The sequence below is a fragment of the Oncorhynchus masou genome, unplaced genomic scaffold, assembly GCF_036934945.1.
Source record: "Oncorhynchus masou masou isolate Uvic2021 unplaced genomic scaffold, UVic_Omas_1.1 unplaced_scaffold_4747, whole genome shotgun sequence".
NCBI lineage: Eukaryota > Metazoa > Chordata > Actinopteri > Salmoniformes > Salmonidae > Oncorhynchus > Oncorhynchus masou.
Window position 1 is genome coordinate 2,977 of NW_027011142.1, and position 20,840 is coordinate 23,816.

At 48.7% G+C, this 20,840-nt stretch overlaps 1 pseudogene; it reads left to right on the top strand.

The window, feature by feature from the left end:
- The first annotated feature begins 394 nt into the window (after positions 1 to 394).
- On the top strand, positions 395 to 17,842 carry LOC135535299 (FHF complex subunit HOOK-interacting protein 1B-like; annotated as a pseudogene).
- The last annotated feature ends 2,998 nt before the right edge of the window (positions 17,843 to 20,840 follow it).

The window sequence follows — 20,840 nt, forward strand, 5'->3', positions numbered from 1 at the left end:
TCTTTCCTCTAACACACAGCATTGAGATTGCCTGCAATTACAAGCTCAGTTCCGATGATGCTGTGACACACCGCCCCAGACCATGACGGACCCTCCATCTCCAAATCGATCATTCCTTCGACGATAAACGCAACTCCGACCATCACTCCTGGTGAGACACAACCGCGACTCATCAGTGAAGGGCACTTTTTGCCAGTCCTGTCTGTTCCAGCGACTGTCTGGTCCAGTGACATAGTTCCCAGTGATGTCTAGTGAGGACCCGCTCTACAACAGGCTTACAAGCCTTCAGTCCAGTCTCTCTCAGCCTATTGAGGACAGTCTGAGCACTGATGGAGGGATTGTGAGTTCCTGGTGTAACTCGGGCAGTTGTTGTCATCCTGTACCTCTCCCACAGGTGTGATGTTCGGATGTATCGATCGTGTGCAGGTGTTTTTACATGAGGTCTGCCGCTGCGAGGACGATCCTGTCCGTCCTGTCTCCCTGTAGCGCTGTCTTATAGGCGTCTCACAGTACGGACATTACAGTTAATTATCTATAGTCCTCATGCCTCCTTGCAGCATGCCTTAGGCACGTTCACGCAGATGAGCAGGGACCCTGTGCATCTTTCTTTTGGTGTTTTTCAGAGTCAGTAGAAAGGCCTCTTTAGTGTCCTAAGTTTTCATAACTGTGTCCTTAATTGCCTACCGTCTGTAAGCTGTTAGTGTCTTGTCGACCGTTTCACAGGTGCACGTTCATTAATTGTTTGTGGTTCATTGAACAAGCATGGGAAACGGTGTTTAGACCCTTTACAATGAAGATCTGTGAAGTTGTTTCGATTTTGTTTTTAAAGAATTATCTTTGAAAGACAGGGTTCTGAAAAAGAGAAATATTTTGCTGAGTTTAGATTATTACTTTTTTGTATTTTTTTTTTTAATCCACATTAGCTCTTTTTTGTATTTTATTAGGATCCCCATTAGCTGTTGCAAAAGCAACATCTACTCTTCCTGGGGTCCACACAAACCATGTAACATGACATAATACAGAACATTAATAGACAAGAACTGCTCAAGGACAGAACTACACACAGCCTACATATCAATACATACACACCAACTATCTAGGTCAGATAGGAGAGAGGCGTTGTGCCGTGAGGTGTTGCTTTATCTATTTCTTGAAACCAAGTTTGCTGTTTTATTTCATCAATATGAGATGAGAGTTCCATGCAATAATGGCTCTGTATAATACTGTACGCTTTCTAGAATTTGTTCTGGATTTGGGGACTGTGAAAAGGCCCCTGGTGGCATGTCTGGTGGGGTAAGTGTGTGTCAGAGCTTTGTATAAGTTGACTATGCAATCAATTTGGGATTTTCAACACATTGATGTTTCTTATAAATATAAGTGATGCAGTCAGTCTCTCCTCAACTCTTAGCTAAGAGAGACTGGCATAGTATTTATATCAGCCCTCTGATTACAATGAATAGCAAGATGTGCCACTCTGTTCTGGGCTAGCTGCAGCTTAACTAGGTCTTTCCTAGGACAATAATCAAGATTAGGCAAAACTAGAGCCTGCAGAACTTGCTTTGTGGAGTGTGGTGTCAAAAATGCCGAGCATCTCTTTATCACAGCCAGATTTCTCCCCATCTTTACAACCATTGAATCGAAATGTTTTGACCCTGACAGTTTACAATTTAAGGTAACACCAAGTAATTTAGTCTCCTCAACTTGTTCAACAGCCAAACCATTCATTACCAGATTCAGCTGAGGTTTGTACCAAATACAATGCTCTTAGTTTTAGAGATGTTCAGGAACAGTTTATTCCTGGCCACCCATTTCAAAAAATACTGCAATTCTTTGTTAATTGTCTCAGTGACTTCATTAGCTATGGACTTTGGTAAAAATAGAAAAGAGTAGAGGGCCTAGAGAGCTGACCTGCGGTACACCACATTTGACATGTTTGGCATTAGAGACGCTTCCATTAAAGAAAACCCCTTGAGTTCTATTTGATAGATAACTCTGAATCCACCATATGGCTGGAGGTTGAAAAGCCATAACACATGCGTTTTGTGTGTATGTATATAAAATAACTTTTTTTTATTTTTTTATATATATATATAACTTGGAGGGGCAAATGTAATATTTTTGCTCCAAAAACACTTTTTTTGCTGCCAGTTGCTATAAAGAAATGCTGTCCACAGGACTGTCTGTGTTGGCTAGCTGTTCTCCAAGGGGCTGTGGTGTTATTAAACCAGAGACTGTTTTTCAGATTAAATGGGGAACACATTTGCCTGGAGACACTGTCCTGAGACCTGTTTTCCAATGCATGTGTATATCTCCCAGAAATGTCCTCTTTCTCCCTCCTTTATTTTATCAGAAAATACATCATTAATACATGGACTGTTAGTATTTCCCGCAGAATGTTAGTGATGTGTAGCTGACACACATGCCTGCTTTCCCTTATATTTGACACATGTTCAGCCTTGTCAAAATGAATATTTCACCTCTTAATTTAGTCCTAAACATCCACTGACCTCTTCCCCCCCTCCAGGTGCTGGCCACGGGCCTCAGTGCTCTCTACTCCTCCCTGCCGAGGAAGATAGAGGTACGGGGGATGACTGGCACGCTCTGCGCAGGGAGGACTGGATGGGCGTGTCCTCTCTGGTGCTCTTCATGAACTCTCTGGAGTTCTGTAACGCTGTCATTCAGGTGGCTCACCCCCTGGTCCGCAGACAGCTGGTCGACTATGTTCACAACGGCTTCCTGGTCCCTGTCATGGGACCCGCCCTACACAAGGTAGAGGGGGGGACTCTCTGATTGGCTAGCCTGAGCTGATTGATTGAATTTATTAGCTAGTTTAAAAAAAATTGTAGCCAGACGGAGACGACGCTCAAAAACTTGATTTTATTACTCTTCTCGTTAAAACATGTAACTTTGGCTGCCAACAACAGAATAGTTTATTGTAATATGTATCATCCCCCCCCTCCCAGTCATCTGTAGATGAGATGATAGCCAGTACAACCTACCTGGACCTGTTCCTGCGCAGCGTCACGGAAACGTCTCTCCTTAAAGCCTTCCTGCGTTTTATCCTCATGCATCGCCACGACAACGACACCATCCTGGACACGTTGCTAACGCGCATCAGCAGCAACTCGAGGGTCAGTACTATGTTGTGTTTGTGAGTGTACAGTACTGGGGGTTGTCTGGGAGTGAGAGGGAGAAGTTGACATTTTTCAGTCATTTAGCAGACCATCTTATCTAAAGCCACGTACAGTTAGTGCCATCAAAAGGTAGCTAGGTGAGACAACCACATCCATATCAGTTGTAGTAAGTAAAATGGAGTAAGTAATGTTCTGCTGTTTTTCTCTCCTACAGCTGTTTCTAATGTTCTGCTGTTTCTCTCCTACAGCTTTGTCTAATGTTCAGCTGTTTCTCTCCTACAGCTGTGTCTAATGTTCTGCTGTTTTTCTCTCCTACAGCTTTGTCTAATGTTCTGCTGTTTCTCTCCTACAGCTGTGTCTAATGTTCTGCTGTTTCTCTCCTACAGCTGTGTCTAATGTTCTGCTGTTTCTCTCCTACAGCTGTGTCTAATGTTCTGCTGTTTCTCTCCAACAGCTGTGTCTAATGTTCTGCTGTTTCTCTCCTACAGCTGTGTCTAATGTTCTGTTGTTTCTCTCCAACAGCTGTGTCTAATGTTCTGCTGTTTCTCTCCTACAGCTGTTTCTCTCCTACAGCTTTGTCTAATGTTCTGCTGTTTCTCTCCAACAGCTGTGTCCAATGTTCTGCTGTGTCTAATGTTCTGTTGTTTCTCTCCCACAGCTGTTTCTAATGTTCTGCTGTTTCTCTCCTACAGCTGTTTCTCTCCTACAGCTGTGTCTAATGTTCTGCCATTTCTCTACTACAGCTGTGTCTAATGTTCTGCTGTTTCTCTACTACAGCTGTGTCTAATGTTCTGTCGTTTCTCTACTACAGCTGTGTCTAATGTTCTGCTGTTTTTCTCTCCTACAGCTGTGTCTAATGTTCTGCTGTTTCTCTCCTACAGCTGTGTCTAATGTTCTGCTGTTTCTCTCCTACAGCTGTGTCTAATGTTCTGTTGTTTCTCTCCTACAGCTGTGTCTAATGTTCTGCCGTTTCTCTACTACAGCTGTTTCTCTCCTACAGCTGTGTCTAATGTTCTGCTGTTTGTCTCCTACAGCTGTGTCTAATGTTCTGCTGTTTCTCTCCTACAGCTGTGTCTAATGTTCTGCTGTTTCTCTCCCACAGCTGTTTCTCTCCTACAGCTGTGTCTAATGTTCTGTTATTTCTCTCCTACAGCTGTGTCTAATGTTCTCCTTGTTTCTCTCCTACAGCTGTGTCTAATGTTCTGCTGTTTCTCTCCTACAGCTGTGTCTAATGTTCTGCTGTTTCTCTCCTACAGCTGTTTCTCTCCTACAGCTGTGTCTAATGTTCTGTTATTTCTCTCCTACAGCTGTGTCTAATGTGCTGCTGTTTCTCTCCTACAGCTGTGTCTAATGTTCTGCTGTTTCTCTCCTACAGCTGTCTAATGTTCTGCTGTTTCTCTCCTACAGCTGTGTATGGTGTCTTTGAGCCTGTTTAGGACTCTGCTCTCTCTCAACTGTGAAGACCTCATGTTGCAGCTCGCTCTCAGGTAGAAACTGTGTGTGTGTGTTGCTGCTACTACTGAGAATGTAACAGTGTATTGTTTTCTTACTGCATCTTTTTAAGATTCTACTTGTAATGAAAAACACTATATAAATTAAATCTATTATTATTTTCATGACAGGTATCTGCTGCCCTGCACCCATGTGATGTTGAGTCAGAGGCGTGCCATCAGGGACACTGATCTCTATGGTAAATCAGCTGACAAGTTCCTGTCCCTTATCCCAGACTGCTGCCGTCTGAGCACAGCGCCCTCTGCTGAGCGGGAGGAAGAACCTGCCCTTTGGGGTAAAGGTAACTTGACTGACTGGCGACTAACCACGGTTTCTACTGAACATTTCACTCATTCGAGCAGATGCTCTTATCCAGATTAATTTACAATGTACCCTTTTTTTTCAAAACACAAGACAAGCATAAGAAACGGTGTGTGTTTTAAACCATTGTGCTGTGTTAAAGATTTGGACAAGAGTTGAACTTCAATTTTAACTATACGTTTTCATTATGAAGTTTTATGGAGATATTTTTTTATTTTTTTTATCAATGTTTAAAATATATACAGTGGGGCTAAAAAAGTATTTAGTCAGCCACCAATTGGCCTGTAGGAAGCTAGGAAAGGTAGGAAAGAGAGCTAGCCACACGGGACTCGTCTGAGGTCGGTAGCGGCGCTGACGTGCCAACTTCTGTCTGTTGCGTCTGAACCGTTAGGTTTCTAAAACTAAGATGACCCCACTGTGGAAAGGGGAGACTCTCACAAACGTGTCACGGGACTCGTCTGACGGTAACCCATACACATTAATGGAAGTAGTTTTGGGGTTAAAAACATATGAATTTGCTGATCTTATATTTCCTAGATTTAGTGAAAGGGGGGATACCTAGTCGTTTGTACATTTAACCCAACCGCTCTGAATCACAGAGGTGTGGGGGGAGGTGCCATAATCGACATTGACCGCACTCCAGGAACATTGAAGGGAACTGCCTTTCTCAGGGGTAGAACGACAGATTTTTAACTTGTCGGTTCGGGGATTCGATCCAACAACCTTTCGTTTACTGACCCAACGCTCTAACCACTAGGCTAATGAACAGACACTTCTAAACCTTAGTCCAAAAAGAAATCACAAGGAATATATATATATTTTTTAACCATTTGTGAATGTGTTATTTAATGTGTTTCTATGGGCTATAGTGGTGAAGGCCAAATTCAATATATTATGAAATAATACAAAATAAAAGGTAACTATGGGCATATTTAGAAAAAATAAAATAAAAAACATGTTTATTTGTAAGTTGCATTATGTTACACAATGACTCTCTTGTTTGACTCACTACTTTATATATATATATATATATATATATATATATATATAAAGTAGAATCATGACTAATGTTCCTCCCTCTGTCTGTCTGTAGTCCTGAACAGCCCCAGCTCAGAGTCTCCAGTACACCACAAACCCAGCACTCCATCCCCTTGGCCCTCTTCATGCGCCAGCAGAGCACTGGGAGGAGGGCCCTGCACCCTCCCCCACCGAGGCCCGGTCCCCTCGTCGCCGGTGCCGCTAACACCCCCTGTCCCCAGACAGCCCCATGCACCCGTCCCAGAGGGCTGGACTGGGAGTCGGGGGTACCTGGAGTACCTCAGGGACGCCCGTAGGGAGTAGAGCTGTGCTTTCCTGGGCCTGCGAACACGGTCCAGCCCTACGGCTGACGGAGAGGGACCCCTCACCCAACGCGAGCGCGCCTCTGCCCCCGCCCCCACCTCCAACCCCTCCCTGGCCATGTTCCCAGGCAGCACTTCTCCTTCCAGCAGCAGGGTGGTAGTACTCCCCGGCCAGCAGAGGGCAGCGGTGGTGGCAGCGGCGCGTGATCCCAGAGTGGAGCAGTACAGAGGGACAGTGGAGAGTGGGAGCGTCACCATCGGTGAGAACAGCTGTATCAGCCTCACGCCCCGCACCAAGAAACGCAGCCTGCAGAGAGAGGATGTCCCCCTCCCCAAACCTCTCCATCTCCCTCCTGATTCTGCCTCCCTCCCTGACCCCTCTGCTGTTCCCCACCTCCGCTCCGCCCCCACCAAGGGCGCTCAGCAGGCCATCATCAATGGGACGTTGTTGGGGGGCAGGGGGACAGCTGTAGGGACAGCCAGGATGGAGGGATGGAGGTTAAGAAGGTGAAGAGAGAGTTGGGCGAGCAGCGGCACCCTGCTGGGGGGGACTCTAGTCAGAATGGGGAGGTGAGTGCCTGCCCTGCCCAGTCCTGCGGGTCCCTACAGGGCTTCTACAGTGAAGGGAATGGGAGTGGGGCTGCGGAAAGCTCCAGAGGTCTTCCACCACACAAACCGAGTCACACCCAGACTCCGTCTGCTTCACTGCTCTCAGAACCCCGTACCTACTCCTCCAACGACAGGCTGACCCTCCGTGCTGCAGCATCCAGCCCTGGATCGGGACCTCCAGAGGCAATGCTCTTTAACCAGTCAGAAGCAGTGGAGCGACTGATCTCTGAGCTCCTGGATGGGGCTGGACCGGGGGAAGGGGCCCAGCAGGGGCCTGGGGACTCAAACGGCCAGGGCATTAGCATCGAGGCCTTCACCCAGGAACTCCGGGAGCTGGAGGAGAGGGTGAGGGAGAGGAGTAGGGGGTGGGGCTTCTCAGACAGCTGGAAGAGACCACCAGAGACCCCCACTCAGGGAACCACCGCCCCCTCTCCCCTGGACGCTGACCTGATGGGGAGCGGGGTTGTGGGGGTGTTCAGGCCTCTAGGACAGCCATCCACTCAGCCCTACACAGGTGAGAAAGACCACCAGGGAGCAGCAGGGTTTTTGTGTATTAGATGATGTTGTTTTCTGTTTATCTGCTGTTTACTTGCTTATGTGTGTTAAGATGTTCTCATATTTTAAATTGGTGCTCGAGGGTTGGATGCTGCTCCATTTCTTAAATTATTTTGATATTGGTTTGATGTTTTCTTTTGGTTGACTTCCTCTTTTGATGTTGGATGGCGTTACACAGGAAATTAATGTAGACCGTTCCTTCCTTTTGATATTTAGTCTTGTTTTGTTGCCTGTTTTTTTTTTTTTTTCTTGTTGGATCTTGACTTCCATTAGTGTGCATGTACACCTTCCCTCCCTCCATTCTCTCTTCCTCGCTCCCCTCTCTCTTTCCCTCTCCCTCGCTCTCCTCTCTCTTTCTCCTCGCTCTCCTCTCTCTTTCCCCCTCTCCCTCGCTCTCCTCTCTCTTCCCCCTCTCCTCGCTCTCCTCTCTCTTTCCCCTCTCCCTCCTCGCTCTCCTCTCTCTTTCTCCCTCGCTCTCCTCTCTTTCCCCTCTCCCTCGCTCTCCTCTATCTTTCTCCCCCGCTCGCCTCTCTCTTTCCCCCTCTCCCTCCCTCGCTCTCCTCTCTCTTTCTCCCTCGCTCTCTCTCTCTCTCTTCCCTCTCCCTCGCTCTCCCTCTCTCTTTCCCTCTCCCTCGCTCTCCTCTCTCTTCCCCTCTCCCTCCCTCGCTCTCCTCTCTTTCTCCCTCGCTCTCCTCTCTCTTCCCCCTCTCCCTCGCTCTCCTCTCTCTTTCTCCCCCGCTCGCCTCTCTCTTTCCCCCTCTCCCTCCTCGCTCTCCTCTCTCTTTCTCCCTCGCCTCTCTCTCTCTTTCCCCCTCTCCCTCGCTCTCCTCTCTCTCTCCCCCTCTCCCTCGCTCTCCCTCTCTCTTTCCCCCTCTCCCTCCCCTCGCTCTCCTCTCTCTTCTCCCTCGCTCTCCTCCTCTCTTTCCCCTCTCCCTCGCTCTCCTCTCTCTTTCTCCCCCGCTCGCCTCTCTTTTCCCCTCTCCCTCGCTCTTCTCTCTTCCCCTTTCCCTCGCTCTCCTCTCTCTTCCCCCTCTCCCTCGCTCTCCTCTGTCTCCTTCCCTCTATCTTCCTCGCTCTCTGGTTTCTCCCCCAGGGAAATGAACTGTTGGCTAAATCTGCTGCAACGTCTCACTTCTCACTTCTGAGACGTGTTTTGTTGTACATTTTGTCCCCCGTTTCAAATAAACAAAATATCTCTCCCTCTCTCTCTGGCTCCCCACTCTATCGCTCTCTCTCGCGCCTCCCTGCAGGTCCATTCATGGTGGTTCTGTTTGCCAAGCTGGAAAACATGCTCCAGAACTCTCTGTATGTTAACATCCTGTTGACGGGTATTCTGGGCCAGCTCGTCTGCTACCCTCAACCCCTGCTCCGATCTTTCCTCCTCAACACCAACATGGTGTTCCAGCCCAGCGTCAAGTCTCTCATACAGGTAGGAAGACATCACTATGTTCCCTAACTCGAACCCAGTGTCAAGTCTCTCATACAGGTAGGAAGACATCACTATGTTCCCTAACTCGAACCCAGCGTCAAGTCTCTCATACAGGTAGGAAGACATCACTATGTTCCCTAACTCGAACCCAGCGCCAAGTCTCTCATACAGGTAGGAAGACATCACTATGTTCCCTAACTCGAACCCAGTGTCAAGTCTCTCATACAGGTAGGAAGACATCACTATGTTCCCTAACTCGAACCCAGCGTCAAGTCTCTCATACAGGTAGGAAGACATCACTATGTTCCCTAACTCGAACCCAGCGTCAAGTCTCTTATACAGGTAGGAAGACATCACTATGTTCCCTAACTCGAACCCAGCGTCAAGTCTCTCATACAGGTAGGAAGACATCACTATGTTCCCTAACTCGAACCCAGTGTCAAGTCTCTCATACAGGTAGGAAGACATCACTATGTTCCCTAACTCGAACCCAGTGTCAAGTCTCTCATACAGGTAGGAAGACATCACTATGTTCCCTAACTCAAACCCAGTGTCAAGTCTCTCATACAGGTAGGAAGACATCACTATGTTCCCTAACTCGAACCCAGCATCAAGTCTCTCATACAGGTAGGAAGACATCACTATGTTCCCTAACTCGAACCCAGTGTCAAGTCTCTCATACAGGTAGGAAGACATCACTATGTTCCCTAACTCGAACCCAGCGTCAAATCTCTCATATGCTGACCACACCGCTAGCGTCAAGTGCGCAAGCGTTGAAAAATAAATGTACAATCATTGTTATTCGAACATTGCACCCACACTGCTCGAGCTCGTCAACGAGCATCTCCATAGCCAGGTGCTGAAATAGAACTGGATTCTAAGTCCCTCCTCTCCCATCTCATTGGTTTTTAGGAGCATATACCCACGTGGGTGATTTGAAAGATGAACTGAGGTCCACACTCCAGTCCAGTTGGTGGTGGTAATGCACCACCCACCATATAAAGTCCAAAGAAGAAGAAGAAGCCTGAAGGAGGAGAGATCACTAGAAACTAACTCAGTTTACCCTTTTATCTGTGGATTCATTGTCAGAGTAGAGGACCTTGTGCATTTCAGCTAAAATATCAACCCAATGTTTATATCCGAGGACAAAATGTGCTGGCAACAGCAAGCTAGACAAATGGACATGAATGTTCAATGCTTTTTGACCTGTCCCCAAATTAATTTAGTTGGTTCAGAGTTTGTTTTGATATTTCAACGTGATCATGTCTGGTGTGGGGGACAAAATCAACATGCACGTGATGGTGCACGTGAACGAGGGACTGGTCAGCATGTGATACTGATAGGAAGGATCACTATGTTCCCTAACCTTGCTTCCCTCCCCTGCCTCCTCTCTCTCCCCTGCCTCCTCTCTCTCTCCCCTGCCTCCTCTCTCTCCCCTGCCTCCTCTCTCTCCCCTGCCCCCTCTCTCTCCCCTGCCCCCTCTCTCTCCCCTGCCCCTCTCTCTCCCCCTGCCCCCTCTCTCTCCCCTGCCCCCTCTCTTTCTCTCTCTCCTCTCTCCCTCTCTCCTCTCTCACCTACTTCCTCTCTTCTCTCTCTCCACGGCCTCCTTTCTCTCTCTCTCTCTCTCCCCCTGCCTCTTCTCTCTCCTCTCTCTCCCCTGCCTCTTCTCTCTCTCTCCCGCCTCCTCTCTCTCCCCTGCCTCCTCTCTCTCCCTGCCCCCTCTCTTCCTCTCTCTCCTCTCTTCTCTCTCACCTACTTCCTCTCTCTTCTCTCTCTCCCCGGCCTCCTTTCTCTTCTCTCTCTCTCTCTCCCTGCCTCTTCTCTCTCTCTCCCCCCTGCCTCTTCTCTCTCTCCCCTGCCTCTTCTCTCTTCTCTCTCTCCCCTGCCTCTTCTCTCTCTCCCCTGCCTCTTCTCTCTCTCCCCTGCCTCTTCTTCTCTCTCCCCTGCCTCTTCTCTCTCTCCCCTGCCTCTTCTCTCTCTCTCTCCCCTGCCTCTTCTCTTCTCTCTCTCTCCCTGCCTCTTCTCTCTCTCCCCTGCCTCTTCTCTCTCTCCCCTGCCTCTTCTCTCTCTCCCCTGCCTCTCTCTCTCTCTCCCCTGCCTCTTCTCTCTCTCCCCTGCCTCTTCTCTCTCTCTCTCCCCCTGCCTCCTTCTCTCTTCTCTCTCCCCTGCCTCTTCTCTCTCTCTCTCTCCCCTGCCTCTTCTCTCTCTCTCTCTCTCCCCTGCCTCTTCTCTCTTCTCTCTCTCCCCTGCCTCTTCTCTCTTCTCTCTCCCCTGCCTCTTCTCCTCTCTCTCCCCGGCCTCCTCTCTCTTCTCTCCCCGGCCTCCTCTCTCTTCTCTCCCCGGCCTCCTCTCTCTTCTCTCTCCCCTACTTCCTCTCTCTTCTCTCTTCTCTACTTCCTCTCCCTTCTCTCTCTCCCCTGCCTCCTCTCTCTCTCTCTCTCTCCCCTGCCTCTTCTCTCTCTCTCTCTCCCTGCCTCTTCTCTCTCTCTCTCTCCCTGCCTCTTCTCTTCTCTCTCTCCCCTGCCTCTTCTCTCTCTCCCCTGCCTCTCTCTCTCTCTCTCTCCCCTGCCTCTTCTCTCTTCTCTCTCCCCCTGCCTCTTCTCTCTCTCTCTCCCTGCCTCTTCTCTCTTCTCTCTCTCCCCTGCCTCTCTCTCTTCTCTCTCTCCCTGCCTCTTCTCCTCTCTCTCCCCGGCCTCCTCTCTCTTCTCTCCCGGCCTCCTCTCTCTCTCTCCCCGGCCTCCCTCTCTTCTCTCTCCCTACTTCCTCTCTCTTCTCTCTCTCTACTTCCCTCTCCCTTCTCTCTCTCCCTGCCTCCTCTCTCTCTCTCTCTCTCTCCCCGGCCTCCTCTCTCTCTCTCTCTCCCGGCCTCCTCTCCTCTCTCTCTCTCCCCGCCTCCTCTCCCTCTCTCTCTCCGGCCTCCTCTCCTCTCTCTCTCCCCTGCCTCCTCTCTCTTCTCTCTCTCCCCTGCCTCCTCTCTCTCTCTCTCTCCCCTGCCTCCTCTCCTCTCTCTCTCGCCTCTGCCTCCTCTCCCTCTCTCTCCCCCTGCCTCCTCTCCTCTCTCTCCCCCTGCCTCCTCTCCTCTCTCTCTCCCCTGCCTCCTCTCCTCTCTCTCGCCTGCCTCCTCTCCTCTCTCTCCCCGGCCTCCCTCTCCTCTCTCTCCCCCTGCCTCCTCTCTCTCCTCTCTCTCTCTCCCCTGCCTCCTCTCTCCTCTCTCTCTCCTCTCTCTCTCCCCTGCCTCCTCTCCTCTCTCTCCCCTGCCTCCTCTCCTCTCTCTCTCTCTCTCCCGCCTCCTCTCTCTCTCTCTCTCCCCCGGCCTCCTCTCTCTCTTCTCTCCCCGCCTCCTCTCCTCTCCCCCCGCCTCTCTCCTCTCTCTCTCCCCGGCCTCCTCTCCTCTCTCTCTCCCCTGCCTCCTCTCTCTCCTCTCTCTCTCCCCTGCCTCCTCTCTCCTCTCTCTCTCCCCTGCCTCCTCTCTCCCTCTCTCTCCCCTGCCTCCTCTCTCCTCTCTCTCCCCTGCCTCCTCTCTCGCCTCTCTCTCTCCCCTGCCTCCTCTCTCGCCTCTCTCTCTCCCCTGCCTCCTCTCTCCTCTCTCTCTCCCCTGCCTCCCCTGCCTCCTCTCTCTCTCCCCTGCCTCCTCTCTCTTCTCTCTCCTGCCTCCTCTCTCCTCTCTCTCTCCCCTGCCTCCTCTCTCTCCTCTCTCTCTCCCCTGCCTCCTCTCTCTCCTCTCTCTCTCCCCTGCCTCCTCTCTCTCACTCCTTCAGGTCCTGGGCTCAGTGAAGAGCCGCATCGAGACGTTTGCAGCGTCCCATGAGGATTTCCCTGCCATGCTGAAGAAAGCCCAGCGCTACCTGGCTGCCAGGGGCAAGGTGGACTGGACGGACTCACCCATGGGGATGCCCACACTGCGACGCTCTGATTCTCTGGGTGAGTGAGAGGGCCACGGACACATGCAGACAGACACACACACAGTGTATAGTAGCCCATGGGAGTGCTAGAGAGAATGAATAATGCAAGACAGGCTGTGATTGGGGAAAATCGGGTCATCTGTTCTGTTCACAGGGTTACTGGATAGGGTAGGCAGCAGATGAGATTATTACATTTTATCAAGATACACATCTCCTCACTAGGGTGAATCAGGCTCAAAAGGTCTGTGTTCTGGCCACATATACAAAACAGTTAAAGGCAGCCGAGTGGTGGTCTAAGACACTGCATCTCGGCGATAGAGGCGTCACTACAGACACCCTGGTTCAAATCCAGGCTGTGTCACAACCGGCTGTGATTAGGAGTCCAATAGTCCCAGCGTCATTCGGGTTTGCCCAGGTTAGGCCATCATTGTAATTAAGAATTTGTTCTTAACTGACTTGCCTAGTTTAAATAAAGGTAAAAATACAAATTGTGAAACCATGTCTATATCTGCCAGATGGCGGTGCAGCGTTCTAATGGGCGGTGCAGCGTTCTAATGGGCGGTGCAGCGTTCTAATGGGCGGTGCAGCGTTCTAATGGGCGGTGCAGCGTTCTAATGGGCGGTGCAGCGTTCTAATGGGCGGTGCAGCGTTCTAATGGGCGGTGCAGCGTTCTAATGGGCGGTGCAGCGTTCTAATGGGCGGTGCAGCGTTCTAATGGGTGGGTGGGCCCAGCGCCGTCCGGGTTAGGGGAGGGTTTGGCCGGGTTGAGGTCTCCTCGCGCTCTAGCAACTCCTTGTGGCGTGCCGGGCGCATGCACGCTGACTTCGGTCGACAGCTGGACGGTGTTTCCTCCGACACATTGGTGCGGCTGGCTTCCAGGTTAAGCGAGCAGTGTATCAAGAAGCAGAGCGGCTTGGCGGGGTCGTGTTTTGGAAGACGCTTGGCTCTCGACCTTCGATCTCTCCCTAATCCGTACGGGAGTTGCAGCGATGGAACAAGTCTGGAACTACAAATTGGATATCACGAAATTAGGAAGAAAAAGGGGTAAAAGTGAATATATATATATAAATATAAAAATAGTAGAAAATGTTTAAAAAAAGGTGGTCTGACATGTTTTGGGTTATTTACTTCTCTTCTGTTGTCAGTCTACCTGTCCTATCCTGTCTGTTGTCAGTCTACCTGTCCTATCCTGTCAGTCTGTGTCAGTTTACCTGTCCTATCCTGTCTGTTGTCAGTCTACCTGTCCTATCCTGTCTGTTGTCAGTCTACCTGTCCTATCCTGTCTGTTGTCAGTCTACCTGTCCTATCCTGTCTGTTGTCAGTCTACCTGTCCTATCCTGTCTGTTGTCAGTCTACCTGTCCTATCCTGTCTGTTGTCAGTCTACCTGTCCTATCCTGTCTGTTTTCAGTCTACCTGTCCTATCCTGTCAGTCTGTGTCAGTTTACCTGTCCTATCCTGTCTGTTGTCAGTCTACCTGTCCTATCCTAAGTCTGTTGTCAGTCTACCTGTCCTATCCTGTCTGTTGTCAGTCTACCTGTCCTATCCTGTCAGTCTGTGTCAGTTTACCTGTCCTATCCCGTCTGCTGTCAGTCTACCTGTCCTATCCTGTCTGTTGTCAGTCTACCTGTCCTATCCTGTCTGTGTCAGTCTACCTGTCCTAGTCCTGTCTGTTGTCAGTCTACCTGTCCTATCCTGTCTGCTGTCAGTCTACCTGTCCTCCATCAGTCTGTGTCAGTTTACCTGTCCATCCTGTCTGTTGTCAGTCTACCTGTCCTATCCTGTCTGTGTCAGTCTACCTGTCCTATCCTGTCTGTTGTCAGTCTACCTGTCCTATCCTGTCAGTCTGTGTCAGTGTCCTATCCTGTCTGTTGTCCTAGTCCGATCTGTCTGTTGTCAGTCTACCTGGTCCTATCCTGTCTGTTGTCAGTCTACCTGTCCTATCCCTGTTGTCAGTCTACCTGTCCTGTCTGTCAGTCTACCTGTCCCTATCCTGTCAGTCTGTGTCAGTTTACCTGTCCTATCCCGTCTGTTGTCGTCTACCTGTCCTATCCCGTCTGTTGTCAGTCTACCTGTCCTATCCTGTCTGTTGTCAGTCTACCTGTCCTATCCTGTCTGTTGTCAGTCTACCTGTCCTATCCTGTCTGTTGTCAGTCTACCTGTCCTATCCTGTCTGTGTCAGTCTACCTGTCCTATCCTGTCTGTTGTCAGTCTACCTGTCCTATCCTGTCTGTTGTCAGTCTACCTGTCCTATCCTGTCAGTCTACCTGTCCTATCCTGTCTGTTGTCAGTCTACCTGTCCTATCCTGTCTGTGTCAGTCTACCTGTCCTATCCTGTCTGTGTGTCAGTCTACCTGTCCTATCCTGTCTGTGTGTCAGTCTACCTGTCCTATCCTGTCTGTCTGTGTCAGTCTACCTGTCCTATCCTGTCTGTGTCAGTCTACCTGTCCTATCCTGTCTGTGTGTCAGTCTACCTGTCCTATCCTGTCTGTTGTCAGTCTACCTGTCCTATCCTGTCTGTCTGTCAGTCTACCTGTCCTATCCTGTCTGTGTCAGTCTACCTGTCCTATCCTGTATGTCTGTGTCGTCCTATCCTGTATGTCTATCCTGTCAGTCTACCTGTCCTATCCTGTATGTCTGTCTGTGTAAGTCTACCTGTCCTATCCTGTATGTCTGTGTAAGTCTACCTGTCCTATCCACTGTATGTCTGTAGTAGAGGTCGAAGGGGCAGCGGTCTCTGTCTGGTGTAGAGGAACGATTATGATTTTCCACGCTCATACGATTTATTGGAGGACCAAAAATATCAGCTGATATCTCAAAGTGCTGTACAGAAACCCAGCCTAAAACCCCAAACAGCAAGCAATGCAGGTGAAGGAGCACGGTGGCTAGTAAAAACTCCCTAGAAGGAGCTATACCTTTGACTATTGGATGCTCTTATAGGCACTTTAGTATTGCCAGTGTAACAGTATAGCTTCCGTCCCTCTCCATGCCCCTACCTGGGCTTGAACCAGGAACACATCGACAACAGCCATTTCATTTTACCTTTATTTAACTAGGCAAGTCAGTTAGAACAAATTCTTATTTTCAATGATGGCCTAGGAACACTGGGTTAACTGCCTGTTCAGGGGCAGAACGACAGATCTGTACCTTGTCAGCTGAGGTTTTGAACATGCAACCTTTCAATTACTAGTCCGACACTCTAACCACTAGGCTACCCTGCCGCCCCAGCCATCCTCGAAGCATCGTTACCCACCGCTCCACAAAGGCCACTGCCCTTGCGGAGCAAGGGGAACAACTACTCCAAGTCTCAGAGCGAGTGCCGTCACCAATTGAAACGCAATTAGCGCGCACCCCGCTAACTAGCTAGCCATTTCACATCGGTTACACCAGCCTAATCTCGGGAGTTGATAGGCTTGAAGTCATAAACAGCTCAATGCTTGAAGCACAGCTAAGAGCTGCTGGCAAACGCACGAAAGTGCTGTTTGAATGAATGCTTACGAGCCTGCTGGTGCCTACCATCACTCAGTCAGACTGCTCTATCAAATCATAGACTTAATTATAACATAATAACACACAGAAATACGAGCCTTTAGTCATTAATATGGTCGAATCCGGAAACTATCATTTCGAAAACAAAACGTTTATTCCTTCAGTGAAATACGGAACCGTTCTGTATTTTATCTAACGGGTGGCATCCCTAAGTCTAAATATTCCTGTTACATTGCACAACCTTCAGTGTTACGTCATAATTATGTACAATTCTTTTGAATTAATTACTTTGTTTGTCTTAGTTAGGAATAAATGGACTTCACACAGTTCACAACGAGCCAGGCGGCCCAAACTGCTGCATATACCCTGACTGCTTGCACGAAACGCAAGAGAAGTGACACAATTTCCCTAATTATAAAACATTCATGTTAGCAAGCAATATTAACTAAATATGCAGGTTTAAAAATATATACTTGTGTATTGATTTTCAAGAAAGGCATTGATCTTTATGGTTAGGTTTGGTGCAACAACAGTGCTAAGTCATCACCCGTTTGGCGAAGTAGGCTGTGATTCGATGAGAAATTAACAGGCACCTCATCGATTATATGCAACGCAGGACACGCTAGATAAACTAGTAATATTATCAACGATGTGTAGTTAACTAGTGATTATGTTAAGATTGATTGTTTTTCATAAGATACGTTTAATGCTGGCTAGCAACTATCTTGGCTTCTTGCTGCCCTCGCGTAACAGGTAGTCAGCCTGCCACGCAGGCTCCTCGTGGAGTGCAATGTAAGGCAGGTGGTTAGAGCATTGGACTAGTAACCGGATGGTTGCAAAACGAATCCCTGAGCTGACAAAGGTAAAACTCTGTCGTTCTGCCCCTGAACAAAGCAGTTAACCCACCGTTCCTAGGCCGTTATTGAAAATAACAATGTGTTCTTAACTGACTTGCCTAGTCAAATAAAGGTAAAATAAAAAATAAAAAATCGGTGTCCAAAAAATTCAGATTGTTGAAAACTTGAAATCGGCCTTAATTAATCGATCATTCCAATTAATTGGTTGATCTCTAGTCTGTGTGTGTGTGTGTGTGTGTGTGTGTGTCAGTATACCTGTTCTATCCTGTCTGTCAGTTGCCCTGTCCTATCATGTCTTTTGTCAGGGTACCTGTCCTATCCTGTATATTGTCATTCTACCTGTCCTGTCTGTCTGTGGTGTCAGTCTACCTGTCCCTATCCTAATCACATGCTGTGTCTATCTCTCTTCCAGTGAAAGAACGGAAACCCCTCACTAGGCGACCTGATCCTTCGCCACACCAACAGCCCCACGCGGGCACGCCACGCCGCCCAGCTCGCCCTGGCCCACGTGCGAGACGCGGCCAATCGCTGCACAGTGCCCTGTTCCGGGGTGGGTCCGGGGCGTCGGGGCTGGAGAAGCAGGCAGAGGCTCTGAGGGTGAAGAACGCAGTCTACTGCGCCGTCATCTTCTCTGAGTTCCTCAAGGAGCTGGCTGCTCTGGCCCAGGAGCACGCTGTCTCCATGCCCTTCCTCCAGAGCCCCACGACACTGAGGTGATGCTGTCTGTCTCCACACCCTTCCTCAGAGACACGACACTGAGGAGTTGCAAACCGATTTCAACCCTCCTCCCAGAAGATTGAGAAGCATTGGATTGGTTGTAAGCGTTGTGTGGGAGGGAGTTCCTTTCCACCGTTGTTCAAGTGGTGTGTCTGTGTTGACGTCTGGGCCTGGATCCACCTGCAGGGGGCGAAGTGGAGCACTGACTGATGGGGCTGAGAGCTGCAGTGAAGGGCAGAGGACAGTTCATTCGGACAATGTGAAATCAAGAATGAAAATGGAATATATATATATACATATACACACACACACTAAATGTGAATAGATCTGTAGATCTTAGGTAGTCTGTAGTGTACATACCATAGCAGGGTTGGTAGTGTAGCGCTGCACCACATGTGTACATGGTGCTGGTCAACTCTTTCCACTCTCCCCTCTAGTGAATGATGCTCATCAGATGTGTTAAAGCTTCCATCTTTTTGAAAATCTGACAACAACAACGAAAAGACCCACAACCTTAAATTTTCCCTGTTCATGTTAAGTACGTCATTTTTTCAGAGCGCTGAAACTGGTTAAGCAAACTCTGATACTCAGCGTTGATCGTCTCAACTGTAGTGTACACAACAGGGAAGGGATCTGGCCAATGGGCTCAGAGCATCTCCAGAAGACAAACCTTCTGTTTTTAAACTCATCACCTCAGCTTGTGAAGATTTAACAGGGATGGGGAGAGGAGGAGGTCTGGAAGGAGGTGACGAAAGGACCCCCTTACTGGAAAACAAAAGTGGGTTTTGATATTTGTATTTACAACCCCTCTCCATGTTTTATCATCATTCTAGATTTAATTTACATATTTTTCTTTTTAAATAAATGGAACATTTTCGACCTATCAATGCCATGTGGGAGCAAAATATGCGTGTGTGCGCATTCTATGGTCATACCCGGTGTTGCCAGTCTATTTGGTCATGCACCCGGTGTTGCCAGTCTATTTGGTCATGCACCCGGTGTTGCCAGTCTATTTGGTCATGCACCCGGTGTTGCCAGTCTATTTGGTCATGCACCCGGTGTTGCCAGTCTATTTGGTCATGCACCCGGTGTTGCCAGTCTATTTGGTCATGCACCCGGTGTTGCCAGTCTATTTGGTCATGCACCCGGTGTTGCCAGTCTATTTGGTCATGCACCCGGTGTTGCCAGTCTATTTGGTCATGCACCCGGTGTTGCCAGTCTATTTGGTCATGCACCCGGTGTTGCCAGTCTATTTGGTCATGCACCCGGTGTTGCCAGTCTATTTGGTCATGCACCCGGTGTTGCCAGTCTATTTGGTCATGCACCCGGTGTTGCCAGTCTATTTGGTCATGCACCCGGTGTTGCCATAGGAAAGGCTGTGTTTCTGTTCTGTTGTATAAAAAACACTGCAGTGCTTTCGGCCTGGCTAACTCATTGATCCTGCTTTGTAGAGTCTACCCTCTGGTTGCTTATCAAAGTTAGCTGGCTAACTCATTGATCCTGCTTTGTAGAGTCTACCCCTCTGGTTGCTTATCAAAGTTAGCTGGCTAACTCATTGATCCTGCTTTGTAGAGTCTACCCCTCTGGTTGCTTATCAAAGTTAGCTGGCTAACTCATTGATCCTGCTTTGTAGAGTCTACCCTCTGGTTGCTTATCAAAGTTAGCTGGCTAACTCATTGATCCTGCTTTGTAGAGTCTACCCCTCTGGTTGCTTATCAAAGTTAGCTGGCTAACTCATTGATCCTGCTTTGTAGAGTCTACCCCTCTGGTTGCTTATCAAAGTTAGCTGGCTAACTCATTGATCCTGCTTTGTAGAGTCTACCCTCTGGTTGCTTATCAAAGTTAGCTGGCTAACTCATTGATCCTGCTTTGTAGAGTCTACCTCTCTGATGGTTCAGTGTGGGACGGAGGATGGGAAGGTTAATTGGTACTCTGAGACTGGGAGAAAGGTTGAAAGCAGCGAGGTTGTCTTCTCTTGTGCTGGTTTTCCTCTGGAGATATTGATTCCTCTAAAAGCGTTACGTTTGTTTTAATGTGACTACATTTATCACATTTAGTTTCCTGTTTGCAATTAACCAAATTGACGTTCCGTCCATCAAATCTGTTGTTGTGTGAAATAGGCTACACAGTTTTGTTTTGGGCTCTCTAAACCCTGGGAGAATAGGGTCCCAGTCCAAAGGGCCATTATCAGTTTACGCTATCTATACTGAAAGACATTCTTCCTGTTTGGGTGGGGGGGGGGGGGGGCAGCAAATGTTGGGGGAAAGATACTTCAAGGAAAAGATACTGTCGATCTATCACCTAGGCTAGGAACATGGAATCCAAAAAACATAGAACAGTCACCCCAGCTGTTCTATAATGGAACATAGAACTGTCACCCCAGCTGTTCTATAATGGAACATAGAACAGTCACCCCAGCTGTTCTATAATGGAACATAGAACAGTCACCCCAGCTGTTCTATAATGGAACATAGAACTGTCATAATAACCTAGTCTGAGTACCAGTGTCTCTTAGCTAACATTCTACCCCTTGCCATTACCATATTTGGCACATGACATGTAGTATTATGACATGTACGTGACCATTAATATGTTGATTTGATTTGTGTATAGGGAGTGGATTCTCTAGAGGCTGGTACTCAGGCTAATGATAACCTTGGACCTAGCCTAACTAAGAGACTGGTACCCAGGCTAATGATAACCTTGGACCTAGCCTAACTAAGAGACTGGTACCCAGGCTAATGATAACCTTGGACCTAGCCTAACTAAGAGACTGGTACCCAGGCTAATGATAACCTTGGACCTAGCCTAACTAAGAGACTGGTACCCAGGCTAATGATAACCTTGGACCTAGCCTAACTAAGAGACTGGTACCCAGTGCTAATGATAACCTTGGACCTAGCCTAACTAAGAGACTGGTACCCAGGCTAATGATAACCTTGGACCTAGCCTAACTAAGAGACTGGTACCCAGGCTAATGATAACCTTGGACCTAGCC